This window comes from Hypanus sabinus, chromosome 12, assembly GCF_030144855.1.
Source record: "Hypanus sabinus isolate sHypSab1 chromosome 12, sHypSab1.hap1, whole genome shotgun sequence".
Classification (NCBI taxonomy): Eukaryota; Metazoa; Chordata; class Chondrichthyes; order Myliobatiformes; family Dasyatidae; genus Hypanus; species Hypanus sabinus.
In genome coordinates this window covers 4,401,353-4,414,466 of record NC_082717.1, presented here as the reverse complement: position 1 = coordinate 4,414,466, position 13,114 = coordinate 4,401,353, and positions in this window count along the sequence as shown.

Sequence of the window (13,114 nt, the reverse complement as noted above, 5' to 3'; positions counted from 1 at the left end):
TCTCCTGCACTCAGTACTTTGACTTATGAAGGCCAACGTGCCAAAGTCTATCTTTACAACCCTATCTGCCTGTGATGCCACTTTCAACAAATTACAGAACTGTATTCCCAGATCCATTTGTTTTACCCCACTCCTCCATGCCCTATCCTTTGCTGTGTAAGACTTACCCTGGTTGGTCCTATTGAAGTGTCACATAAACTAGAGAAATTCTGCAGATGCTGGAAATCAAAGTAATGTACACAACAGGCTGGTCAGCATCCAAGAGGCTGTTGATAGGGCAAAATTGCAGTCAACAAGATGCTGCAACATAAAAGGTGGCCAGAATCAAAAAGGGTGAGCACTAGACTGAAGGTGTTGAATCTGAATGCACTGTCTATGGAATAGGGTAGATGAACTTGCAGCACAGTTACAGATTGGCAGGTATGGTGTTATAGGCATCACTGAATCGTGGCTGAAAGAAGATGATAGCTGAGAGATTAATGCTCAGGAATACATATTGCATCAAAAGAACAGACAGGAAGGCAAAGGGGGCAGCATTATTTCAAGAATCGTTAGATTCTGGGATGGTTCCAGAAGACTGGAAAATTGCAAATGCCACTCCACTCTTCCAGAAGGGAAAGAGGCTGAAAAAAGGAAACTATATACCAGGTAGTCTGACCTCAGTTTTTACGAAGATGTTGGAATTAATTATTAAGGATGATGTCTCAGGGTACTTCAGGCACATGATAAAATAGACTGTAGTCAGGATGAATTCCTCAAGGTAAAATCTTGATGGACAAATCTGTTACAATTCTTTGAAGAAATAATAAGCAGAAGAATTGATTGATGCTGTGTACTTGGATTTTCAGAAGGCCTTTGACAAGGTGCCACACATGAGGCAGCTTAACCAGTTATAAGCCCACAGTATTACTGAAAAATTCTAGCATGGATAAACCACTGGCTGATTGGAAGGAGACAACAAGTGGGAATAAAGGGATCCTTTTACAGATGGCTGCCAGTGACTTCTGATTATGTTATATCTCAATGATTTCGATGATAGAATTGATGACTTTGTTGCAAAGTTTGAAGATGCTATGAAGGTAGGTGGAGGGGTAGGTATTTCTAAGGAAGTAGCAAGGCTTTACTTCATTGTCACCAAACAATTGATACTAGAGTGTACAATCATCACAGTGATATTTGATTCTGCGCTTCACGCTCCCTGAAGTACAAATCAAAGTAAGTGTAATAAAAAATTAAATTATAAATCATAATTAGAAAAATAGAAAAGGGAAAGTAAGGTAGTGCAAGTCAGGTCCAGATATTTGGAAGCTATGGCCCAGATCCGGGTCAGGATCTGCTCAGCAGTCTTATCACAGTTGGAAAGAAGCTGTTCCCAAATCTGGCTGTATGAATCTTTATGCTCCTGAACCTTCTCCTGGAGGGAAGTGGGACAAAAAATGTGTTGGCTGGGCGGGTCTTGTCCTTGGTTATCCTGGCAGCACTGTTCCGACAGCGTGTGGTGTAATGTGAGTCCAAGGATGGAAGATTGGTTTGTGTGATGTGCTGGGCTATGTTCACAATCTTCTGCAGCTTCTTCTGGTCTTGGACAGGACAACTTCCATACCAGGTTGTGATGCACCCTAGAAGAATGCTTTCAACGGTGCACCTATAAAAATTGGTGAGGGTTTTAGGGGACAGTCCAAATTTCTTCAGCTTTCTCAGGAAGTAAAGGTGCTGGTGGGCCATTTTGGCAGTGGACTCTGCTTGGTTAGACCAAGTCAGATCATTTGTGATATTCACCCCAAGGAACTTAAAGCTTTTGACGTGTTCCACCTGCGCACCACTGATGTAGATGGTGTTGTGCGGTCCACTACTTCTTCTGACGTCAACAGCCAATTCCTTCATCTTGCTGACATTGAGGGATAGGTTATTGTCTTTGCACCATGCCACCAGGTTCTTAATTTCCTCTCTGTACTCAGACTCATCATTACCCAAGATACGGCCTACAATCGTGGTGTCATCAGCAAACTTATATATTGAGTTTGATGGAAACTTGGCTACACAATCATGGGTGTACAGTGAGTACAGCAGGGGGCTGAGTACACAGCCTTGTGGGGCACCGGTGCTCAGAGTGATTGTAGAGGAGAGCTTGTCCCCTATTTTTACAGCCTGGGTCCTGTCTGTGAGGAAGCTGAAGATCCAGCTGCAGATCTGAGTGCTAAGACCCAGGTTCCGGAGCTTAGGAATCAGTTTATTTAGAATGATGAAGAAGGTTTTAGATGGATTTGGAGAATGGAAAAAGAAACAGCAGATGAAGGGTCTCAGCCCAAAACATTGGCTACTCTTTTCTCAAGGATGCTGCTTGACCTACTGAGTTCTTCCAGCATTGTGTACGTATACTCAGATGGAATACAGTGTTGGGAAGTGTATGGTCATGTACTTTGGTAGAAGAAATGAAATGATTGACTATTTTCTAAATGAAGAAAAAATATTTTAAAAAAATGAGGTGCAAGGGGACTTTGGGAGTCCTTGTGCATAATTCCCTGAAGGTTGGTTTGCAGGTTGAGTCTGTGGTGAGGAAGTCAAATACAGTGTTAGCATTTATTTCAAGAGTACTCAAATATAAATGCAAGGATGTAATGTTGAAACTTTATAAAGCACTGGAGTGGCTTCACTTGGAGTATTGTGAGAAGTATATGCTGAAACAGGAGAAGTTTTAAAGGAGGTTCCAGGATTGAATGACTTCATATGAAGAACATTTGATGGCTCTGGGCCTGTTTTCACTACAATTCAGAAGAATGAGGTGTAATCTCATTGAAACCTATTGAATGTTGAAAGACCTTGATAGAGTGGATGGGATAGTCTGGGACTAGAGGACACAGCCTCACAATAGAGGGATGTCCTTTTAGAATGCAAATAAGGAGGCATTTCTTTAGCCAGAGAGTGGTGAATCTGTGGAATTCTTTGTCAAGGTCAGCTGCGGAGGACAAGTCTTTTTGTATTTTGAAACAAGAGTTTGATAGATTCTTGATTGGTTTGGGCATGAAAGTAAATGGGGAGAGGGCAGGAGATTGAGGCTGAAAGGAAAAGTGGTTCAGCCATGATGAATGGCGGAGCAGAGTTAATGGGTTAAATGTCCTAATTCTGCTCCTATATCTTGTGGTCTTATACTCTATGGGAAAGAGTAAACAGTGAACATTTCAGGCGGAGACCCTTCATCAGGGCAGGAACACCTTGCATTTGTCTCATTAAATTCCATCTGTCATCTTCTTAGACCATTTTCCTGTTGGTCCAGATGCTGCTGCAAGCTCTGATAGTCTTCCTTGCTGTCTACTACACTACCAGTCGGAGTGTCACCCACAAGTTTGCTGATCCAGTTAATCACATTATCGTTCAGATCATTGGTATAGATGACAAACAGCAACTGACCTAGAACTGATCTGTGCTGCCCTCCATTAGTTACAGGCCTCCACTCAGAAGCAACCACCTCACCATCACTCACTGGTTTCTCCCACAAAGCCATGCCTGATCCAATTTACTTCCTCATCTTGAATGCCGAGCAATTGAATCTTCTTGTCCAACCTCCCATGTGGGACCTTGTGAAAGGCCTTGCCTTCATCAATTTGCCTAGCAACATCCTCAAAAAGCTTTAAAGGTTGGCTAGACGATACCTACTATGCACAAAGCAGTGCTGACGACCCTTAATCAGTCAACATCTATTCAAGTATCTGTTTATCTGGTTCCTTCCAATCTCTTTCCCACTTCTGTTGTCCGACTCACCAGCTTACAATATCTTGGTTTATTTTTAGCCTTTCATAAACAGTGGTACATCATTGGCTTCCCTCCAATCCTCCAGTACCTCACCTGTTACTAAGGATGAGTTAAATATCTCTGCTGGGGCCCCTGCAATCTCTGCACATGCCTCCCCTAGGAGCCGAGGGAAGACCTTGTCAGGCCCTGGGAATTAATCTACCCTAATTTGCCTCAAGACGCAAATACCTCCTCCACTGTAATCTGTATTTGGTCTATGATTTCATTGCTGTTTGCCTCACGTTCTACAGAATCTGGGTCTCTCTCCTGAGTAAATAAAGGCGCAAAAAAATCCATTCAAGATCTCTCCCGGGAACTCTCCTGGTGGCACTCATGGTGTGAAGTACTTCTATTTTACTTCTATTACCCATAACCACCCTTATTTACTTTGTTTTATACTACACTAAAGCTTTTATACTATAGACATATTTTTGGACTTTGACCTTAACTTGCTGGAAATGAATACCAGTGCATGAGAAGTTAAAAACAGGAAAGATTCTGAGGCTAATGGAAAAAATGATGGCGATTCGAAATCATCTAAGCAACCCCTTGTAACTTTTGAAACCATGGCGAAGCTGCTAGATGAAAAACTCAGTCAAAAATTTGTTGTGTTTGAAGGAGTTTTAAAGATGGTTGAGGATAACTTTAAATCAATTTAACATGAATTTGAACTACAACAAACAAGAATTTCAGAACTTGATGAAGGAACTCGGCAGAGAGATCGAAGGATTACAACCTTGGAACAAAATCTATCTTCGATGTCTCAACTGCTGGATCGTTATAAATTCAAAGTTACCGACCTCGAAAATCAATCCCAAAGACAGAATCTACAGATAATTGGCCTTCCAGAAGACGTCAAGAAGGGTGATCCCATTAAGTTCTTTTCTCAATTTCTATTTGATGTGATTGGCTCAGAAGTTCTGGACGCCCCTCCATTAATCGACCGTGTTCACCGCACTTTGTGCCCAAAACCTTCCAGTGATCCTAAGCTGAGATCTGTTATTATTTGTCTCCATTATGCTCACATTTAAGATCGTTTGATACACGCCACTTAACAGAAAGGCATGATCAAATTTCAAAGTTTCAAATTTCCCTTCATCGAAGATCTCGGCCCTGAAGTTCTGAAGGAACAAATGGCGTTTAAGCCACTGATGTCATAATTTTTTCGAATGGGTCTCAAACCAGCCTTGTTATTTCCTGCCTATCTGAGAATTGCCCTTTCTAATAATTCCCATTGTCTGTTTAAATCCATAAATGAAGCTCAAAAATTTTTCGATGAGCAACATTCACCTGCTATGGTCTAATAAATGCTCTGTTTTTTTTGGTTCTTACTTGAATTTTTAAGCTATTAATTAGCTTACAGATCTGGTCCTCTATAATGTGAGGGTTCTCGCTTTTGGTTTATAGTGTAGGTATTTTTCCTATTTCTAGATTAAACTTTTCTGTTCTTTTTTATGATTTTACTTTTTGAAAGTATTTTAGGAGACGATTTGGTGTTTCATTTCCTTTTCTTTGAAATCTTTCAACGGTGAAGCATTCACTCTCTCTTTATTTACATTTCCAGATGTCGTCTTGTCTTCTCCTTCCCATAAGACTTTATTTTTCCTCTGTGTCATATTCAATGATTTATGTTTAAAAATAACCAACAACATTTCTTTTTTTTTTTTGAAATATTAGTATGATAGTGCTCCATTTTATGATTTAAACTCTTTTTTTTAATCGCTGTAGCTTTTCCTTTTTTGATAATGTTTTTATTACTTTTTTGACTATGAGTTTTTTTAAAACTTATATCTCTTGGGCTGCCTTCAGGAGAAATGGGGTTAGATTTAGTCTTAGTTTGTTTTTTGGCCCATCTCTGGCCTATTTCTGGGTCTTTCTGGGTGGGGAAGAGGGTATTTCTATTTTGAGTTTAGATTTGGGATGATTCGAAGCTACTAAAATGTCCAATATATCATAACTTGCTGTTCCTCTTTGAACTTTTTTCCTCTTCCGGGTTCATGAGTTTGTATTCTGGTTAACCCTTTACATATCATATGATTGATTCTAGTATAATGGATAAGATTATTAATTTTGTTTCTTGGAATACAAACAAAAACCATCCCATTAAATAAAAAAAGGTATTCCATAGAATGAATGTCCATATTATTTCCGCACAAGAAACTCATGTGAGGAAAGAGGATAATCAGCATTTTTTTAGATTTTGGAAGGAATAACAATACCATTCAAACTCTCAGGCTAAAGTGAAAGAGTTTTTATTTTTATAGAGACTTCAATTCAATTTGTCCACTATGAAACAATTTCAGATCTGAATGGTAGGTTTTTGTTAATTACTGGGTTACTTTGTAACAAAGGGTTGTTATGGTTAATGTTTATGCTCCAAATGTTGATTATCCTGAATTTTTAAACACTTATTTACATCTGTTCCTAATTTAAATGACTATATGTTGATAATGGGTGCAGATTTTAATTGTTGAAATCCTTCAATGGATAGATCTATGTCTAATCAGGCAGTTCTGAAAAAATCAACTACTTTATTCCTTTATGCTTGATTTTGGAATTTTCAGAAATTTTGAGGTTTACACATCCTAAGGATAAGGGGTTTTCATTCTTTTCTCATTTATATCACAATTATTCTAGAATTGACTACTTATTTATTGATTCTCATTTAACTCCTTTTGTTATTGACTGCAACTATGATTCCATTGTCATTTCTGTCCATGCACCACTGAAACTTTCTATCAAATTAATGTATACACCTTCTAGCTTTGGACAATGGTGATTCAACACCATTTTACTTCAGGACTCGGACTTCGTTAATTTTATTAAGGAACAGATTGATTTCTTCTTTCCAACAAACTTTACAGAAGAAATTTCCAGCGGGGTATTACGGGATACTTTTAAAGCATATATCCATAGGCAAATTATCTCATGTTCTGCTGGACTGAAAAAATGAATTAATAATGAGAATTGTATGTTGGTTGATAAGATTGAAGAAATCAACAAGAAATATTCTATTGCTCCTAGGAAGCTTTATAAAAAGAGGGTTGAACTTCAAATGGAGCATAGTTTACTTTTAACATCCTCGATTGAAAATCAATTAAATAAGACCAGGTGTAATGTTAAAAACACAGTGATAAAGCTGGTAAATTATTGGCTAATCAACTGAAAACTGCTTCGGTTAAACGTCAGATTTTTAAGATTTGTAAACGAGATGGAACTTTGACGATTGATCATGATGAGATTAACAATTTTTTTCAAAAATTTTATACCTCTTTATATCAATCACAATATCATTCTTTGGAGTATAGAAGGTTGAGAGGGGACTTGATAGAGGTATTTAAAATTATGAGGGGGATAGATAGAGTTGACATGGATAGGCTTTTTCCATTGAGAGTAGAGGAGATTCAAACAAGAAGACTTGAGCTGAGAGATAAGGGGCAAAAGTTTAGAGGTAACACAAGGGGCAACTTCTTTACTCAGACAGTGGTAGCTGTGTGGAATGAGTTTCCAGTAGAAGTGGTAGAGGCAGGTTCAATATTGTCATTTAAAATAAAATTGGGTAGGTGTATGAACAGGAAGGGAATGGAGGGTTATGGGCTGACTGCAGGTCGGTGGGACTAGGTGAGAGTTATCATTTGGCACGGACTAGAAAGGTCGAGATGGCCTGTTTCCATGCTGTAATTGTTATATGGTTATATATACACACAAGAGATGCTATCTGGAAAATATCCTCTCAAAGTACAGTGTAGTGTCTAACACACAAACATACCTGACTTATGCCAGTTAGAAACTGTTCAACAATAGTCTCCTGTCCCAATTCATTGACATAGTGTTCCAAACAAGAAGGAAATCCCAGCTATTTTATAGATTAGATCTTTTTCTTGATGAGTTGTCCCAAGTAAGTGGAATGTCCCATTTAACCAGAATCCACTGTATTTGTTTATATAATGATATGTGTTTTTTTGCTTCTATGTGTAGTTTTTCAATGATTCGATTGTATTTTTATCTTCTGTGAATGCCTGCAAGGAAATATATCTCAGGGTTTATTATGGTGATTAAAATAAATTTACTTTGAAGTTTGAGTGTACAAGTTGAGACATTATGTTGCAGTCATTGGCAAGGCTGACTTGGAGTACTGTGTTGTTTTGGCCACCTTGTTATAGGGTGAAACTGGAGAGAGTACAATAACATTTACCAGGATGTTGCCAGGACTGGAGAGCCCAAGTTATCAAAGTAGTTTTTTAGCTACATACGTATATGTCACCATATACAACCCAGAGATTCATTTATGGGGAGAGGTTGGCCAGGCGAGGTCTTTATTTCATGGTATGTTAGAGAAAGAGAGGAAGATGTTGGATTATTAGGCTATACCTAAGTATTCTGTAATTTCATTACATTTCATGGGATGTTGTCACTGGAAATGCTGATATTTATTCTCCATCTCTACGTACACCTCAGCTCGGCAGGCAGTGAATCTTTATCCGCATTCAGTTTAACCACTCTTTATAAACTTGTAATAACAGCTGTTTCTGTGAAACTGAACATATAGTATCATCGTTACTCATTGATACAGGGACGTGACTGGAAAACAGAACCAACATGAAATACTCACTGCCCACATTCAGCTGGGTTCCCTTTCCAAAGACTGAGTCCCAAATGCCACAGATGTGAAGTTTAGAGTTGGTGATCCTCACGTTGCTGATGGTCAGTGAGTAGCTGTTAGTGGTGACATTCCACAGACAGTCACTAAACAACAAAACACTATTGATCTGTGTCAAGAAAACATCAAGGAGCCAATATAAAAAAAGAACAACTTGTGTAATTTGTTCTGTGCCTCAGAAGGGTACAGAAAAGAAGAGGAAGGCATTAGTGAAAGGGGATTGTATAGTTAGGGGGTCAGGCAGGCGATTCTGTGGATGGAAGAAAGAAACTGAGATGGTAGTTTCCCTCCCAGGTTTCAGGGTCCGGGATGTTTCAGATCACGTCTACGATATACTGCAGGGGGAGGGAGAACAGCCAGAGGTCGTGGTACATATTGGTACCAACGACATAGAGAGGAAAAGGGAAGAGGTCCTGAAAAAAGATTACGGGGAGTTATGAAGGAAGTTGAGAAGCAGGACCGCAAAGGTAGTAATACTGGGCAGTTGCTCATGCCGTGTGACAGAGAGTATTGGAATAGAGTGAGTTGGAGGATAAATGCGTGGCTGAGGGATTGGAGCAGGGGGCAGGGATTCAGATTTCTGGATCATTGGGACCTCTTTTGGGGCAGGTGTGACCTGTACAAAAAGGACAGATTGCACTTGAATCCCAGGGGGACTAATATCCTGGCTGGGAGGTTTGCTAAAGCTACTGGGGAGAGTTTAAACTGGAACTGTTGGGAGGTGGGAACCAAACTGAAGAGACGAGGGATTAGGCAATTGGCTCACAAATGGAAAAAGCTAGGAGACAGTGTGTGAGGGAGGATAGGCAGGTGATAGAGCAGGGACGCGCTCAGTCTGATGGTTTGAGATGCATCTATTTTAATGCAAGAAGTATTGTGAACAAAGTGGATGAGCTTAGAGCGTGGATCAGTACTTGGAGCTAGGATGTGCTGGCCATTACAGAGACTTGGATGGCTCAGGGACAGGAATGGTTACCTTGATTTCCGGGTTTTAGAAGTTTCAGAAAGGGCAGGGAGGGAGTCAAAAGAGCTGGGGGTGTGGCACTATTGATCAGAGATCACGGCTGCAGAAAAGGTGGACATCATGGAGGGGTTGTCTATGGAGTATCCGTGGGTGGAGTTTAGGAATGGGAAAAGGTCAATAACTTTACTGGGTGTTCTTTATAGGCCGCCCAATAGTAACAGGGATATCAAGGAGCAGATAGGGAAACAGATCTTGGAAAGGTGTAATCATAACAGAGTTGGCGTGATGAGAGATTTTACTTTCCCAAATATTGATTAGCATTTCCCTAGAGCAAGAGGTTTAGGAGGGGTGGAGCTTGGTAGGTGTGTTCAGGAAGGCTTCTTGACACAATATGTAGATAAGCTGACAAGAAGAGAGACTGTACTTGATTTGGTATTGGGAAATGAACCTGGTCAGGTGTCAGATCTCTCATTGGGAGAGCATTTTGAAGTTAGTGACCATAATTCTATCTGCTTTAAAATAGCATTGGAGAGATATAGGAACAGGCAAGTTAGAATATGTGTCTAATTGGAGTAAGTGGAATTATGAAGCTATCAGGCAGGAAGTTGGAAGCATAAATTGGGAACAGATGTTTTCAGGGAAAAATATGGAAGAAATGTGGCAAATGTTCAGGGAATATTTGTGTGGAGTTCTGCATAGGTAGATTCCAATGAGACAGGGAAATTATGGTAGGGTACCGGAACCGTGGTGTACAAAGACTGTAGTAAATCTGGTCAACAGGAAAAGAAAAGCTTACAAAAGGTTCAGAGTGCTAGGTAATGTTAGAGATCTACAAGATTATTAGGCAAACAGGTAAGAGCTAAAAAAAAAAGGAAATTAGGAGAGCAGAAGGGGCCATGAGAAGGCCTTGGCAGGCAGGATTAAGAAAACCCCAAGGCATTCTACAAGTATGTGAAGAGCAAGAGGATAAGACGTGAAAGAATAGGACCCATCAAGTGTGACAATGGGAAAGTGTGTATGAAACTGGAGGAAATAGCAGAGGTACTTAATGAAGACTTTATTCAATATTCACTATGGAAAAGGATCTTGGTGATTGTAGTGATGACTTGCAGCAGACTGAAAAGCTTGAGCATGTATATATTAAGAAAGAGGATGTGCTGGAGCTTTTGGAAAACATTATGTTGCATAAGTCACCGGGACCAGATAAGATGCACCCCAAGCTACTGTGGGAGGTGAGGGAGAAGATTGCTGAGCCTCTGGCAATGATCATTGAATCATCAATAGGGACAAGAAAGATTCCGGAGGATTGGAGGGTTGTGGATGTTGTTCCTTTATTCAAGAAAGGGAGTAGAGATAGATCAGTAAATTATAGACCAGTGGGTCTTAACTGAGTGGTTGGCAAGCTGATGGAGAAGATCCTGGGAGGCAGGATTTATGACCATTTGGAGAGGCATAATATGATTAGGAATAGCCAGCCTGGCTTTGTCAAGGGCAGGTCATGCCTTACTGGCTTGATTGAATTTTTTGAGGATGTGACTGAACACATTGATGAAGGCAGTAGATGTAGTGTATGTGGATTTCAGCAAGGTGTTTGATAAGGTACCCCATGTCAGGCTTATTGAAGAAGTAAGGAGGCATGGGATCCAAGTGGACATTGCTCAATGGAGCCAGAACCAGCTTGCCCACAGAAGGCAAAGAGTGGTTGTAGACAGGTCATATTCTGCATAGAGGTTGGTGACCAGTGGAGTGCCTCAGGGATCTGTTCTGGGACCCTTCCTCTTCATGATTTTTATAAATGACCGGGATGAGGAAGTGAAGGGATGGGTTAGTAAATTTGCTATCCACAACACAAAGGTTGGGGGTGTTGTGGATACTGTGGAGGGCTGTCAGAGGTTACAGCGGGACATTGATAGGATGTAAAACTGGGCTGAGAAGTGACAGATGGAGTTCAACCCAGAGAGTGTGAGGCAGTTCATTTTTGTAGGTCAAATATGATGGCAGAATGTAGCATAGTTGGCAAGATTCTTGACAGTGTGGAGGATCAGAAGGATCTTAGGGTCCAAGTCCATAGGACATTCAAAGCTACTACGCAGATTGACTCTATGGTTAAGACTGCATACTGTGCATTGGCCTTCCTCAATCATGGGATTGAATTTTAGAGCAGAGAGGTAAAGTTGCAGCTATATAGGACCCTGGTCAGAGCCCACTTGGAGTTCTGTGCTCAATTCTGGTCGCTTCACTACAGGAAGAATGTGGAAACCATAGAAAGGGTGCAGAGGAGATTTACAAGAATGTTTCCTGGATTGCAGAACATGCCTTTGAGATTTGAGGTTGAGTGAACTTGGCCTTTTCTCCTTGGAACGACGGAGGATGCAAGGTGCCCTGATAGATGTGTACAAGAGAATGAGAATTATTGATTGTGTGCATAGTCAGAGGTTTTTTTTTTTCCCAGAGCTGAAATGGCTAGCAAGAGAGGGCATAGTTTTAAGGTGCTTGGAAGTAGGTATAGAGGAGATATCGGGGTTAAGTTTTTTACACAGAGAGTGGTGAGTGCGTGGAATGGGCTGCCAGCGGCGGTGGTGGAGGTGGAAACGATAGGGTCTTTTAAGAGACCCCTGGATAGGTACTTGGAAAAATAGAGGACTATGGGTAAGCTTAGGTAGTTCTAAAGTAGGGATATGCTCAGCACAACTTTTTGAGCCCAAGAGCATTTTTTGTGCTGTAGGTTTTCTATGTTTCTATCTTCCTATTATTTTGTAACAAAGTAATTTTTATACATTACACTGTATTGCTACCACAGAGAATCAAATTTCACAATGTAAGGTCAGTGAGATTTGTTTCTGATTTGGATCTCTGCTCAATCCTGCCTAATTCCCCTCAAATGGCCCTGCTCCAGTTCAGGATCAGAAGCTATGCAATATGAGCAAGAATATGTGCTCTGTGGAGATATTCTTTCAGGAATGTCCAGTGAGCTCAGAGGGGTGGGAACTGGAAAAAAGAAGAGGATGCTCACTCCAGTGAGGATGGACGGACCCCAAGAATGTCATCCCTGAAGAGGTATTCCAGAAACACTCGTGTTCCATAGAGAACATTTCAACTACAGGATTCACACAGAATTCAGTACTCATACCACAGCTCAAACCATCTCAGATTCTGTGACAGAAATTTTGACACCACAAAGGCACACAGGTACGTACCCACAGAAACACACAGGTATGTACTCACAAAAATACACAGGTACACACCCACAGAAACACACAGGTACATACTGTTATGGTACGTCTCCGGCAATAATGAATATAGTGTTGAGTCTGGTTTTATTTATAAACAAAAAAACATTTATTTAATACTGCACAAAATAAACCAAAAGTAAACAAATGACTAACTTAACCAGAAGTTAACTGTTATATGGCAACTCAAACAATTCTTAAAATGATAAATGCAAACACAGTTCTTACAGTGATAAATGCGAAAGTCCAAATGATTTACGCAGTCATTTTGGAGAGATTTCCCTAGAAGTAATGAATTCCTCAACGGCACAATGTTACTGCTGATCCAAGCCAAAATATGCCTTGCCTGAAGGATTTACAATGAAGGAAATAAAACGGCTTAAAGGCACTGATCTTTCTTTGGTGAAACCCTGCTCCAGTCCTTTTTGCTCTTTTATCAGGGACTATCTCGGATGCAGGTTACTAATTCCT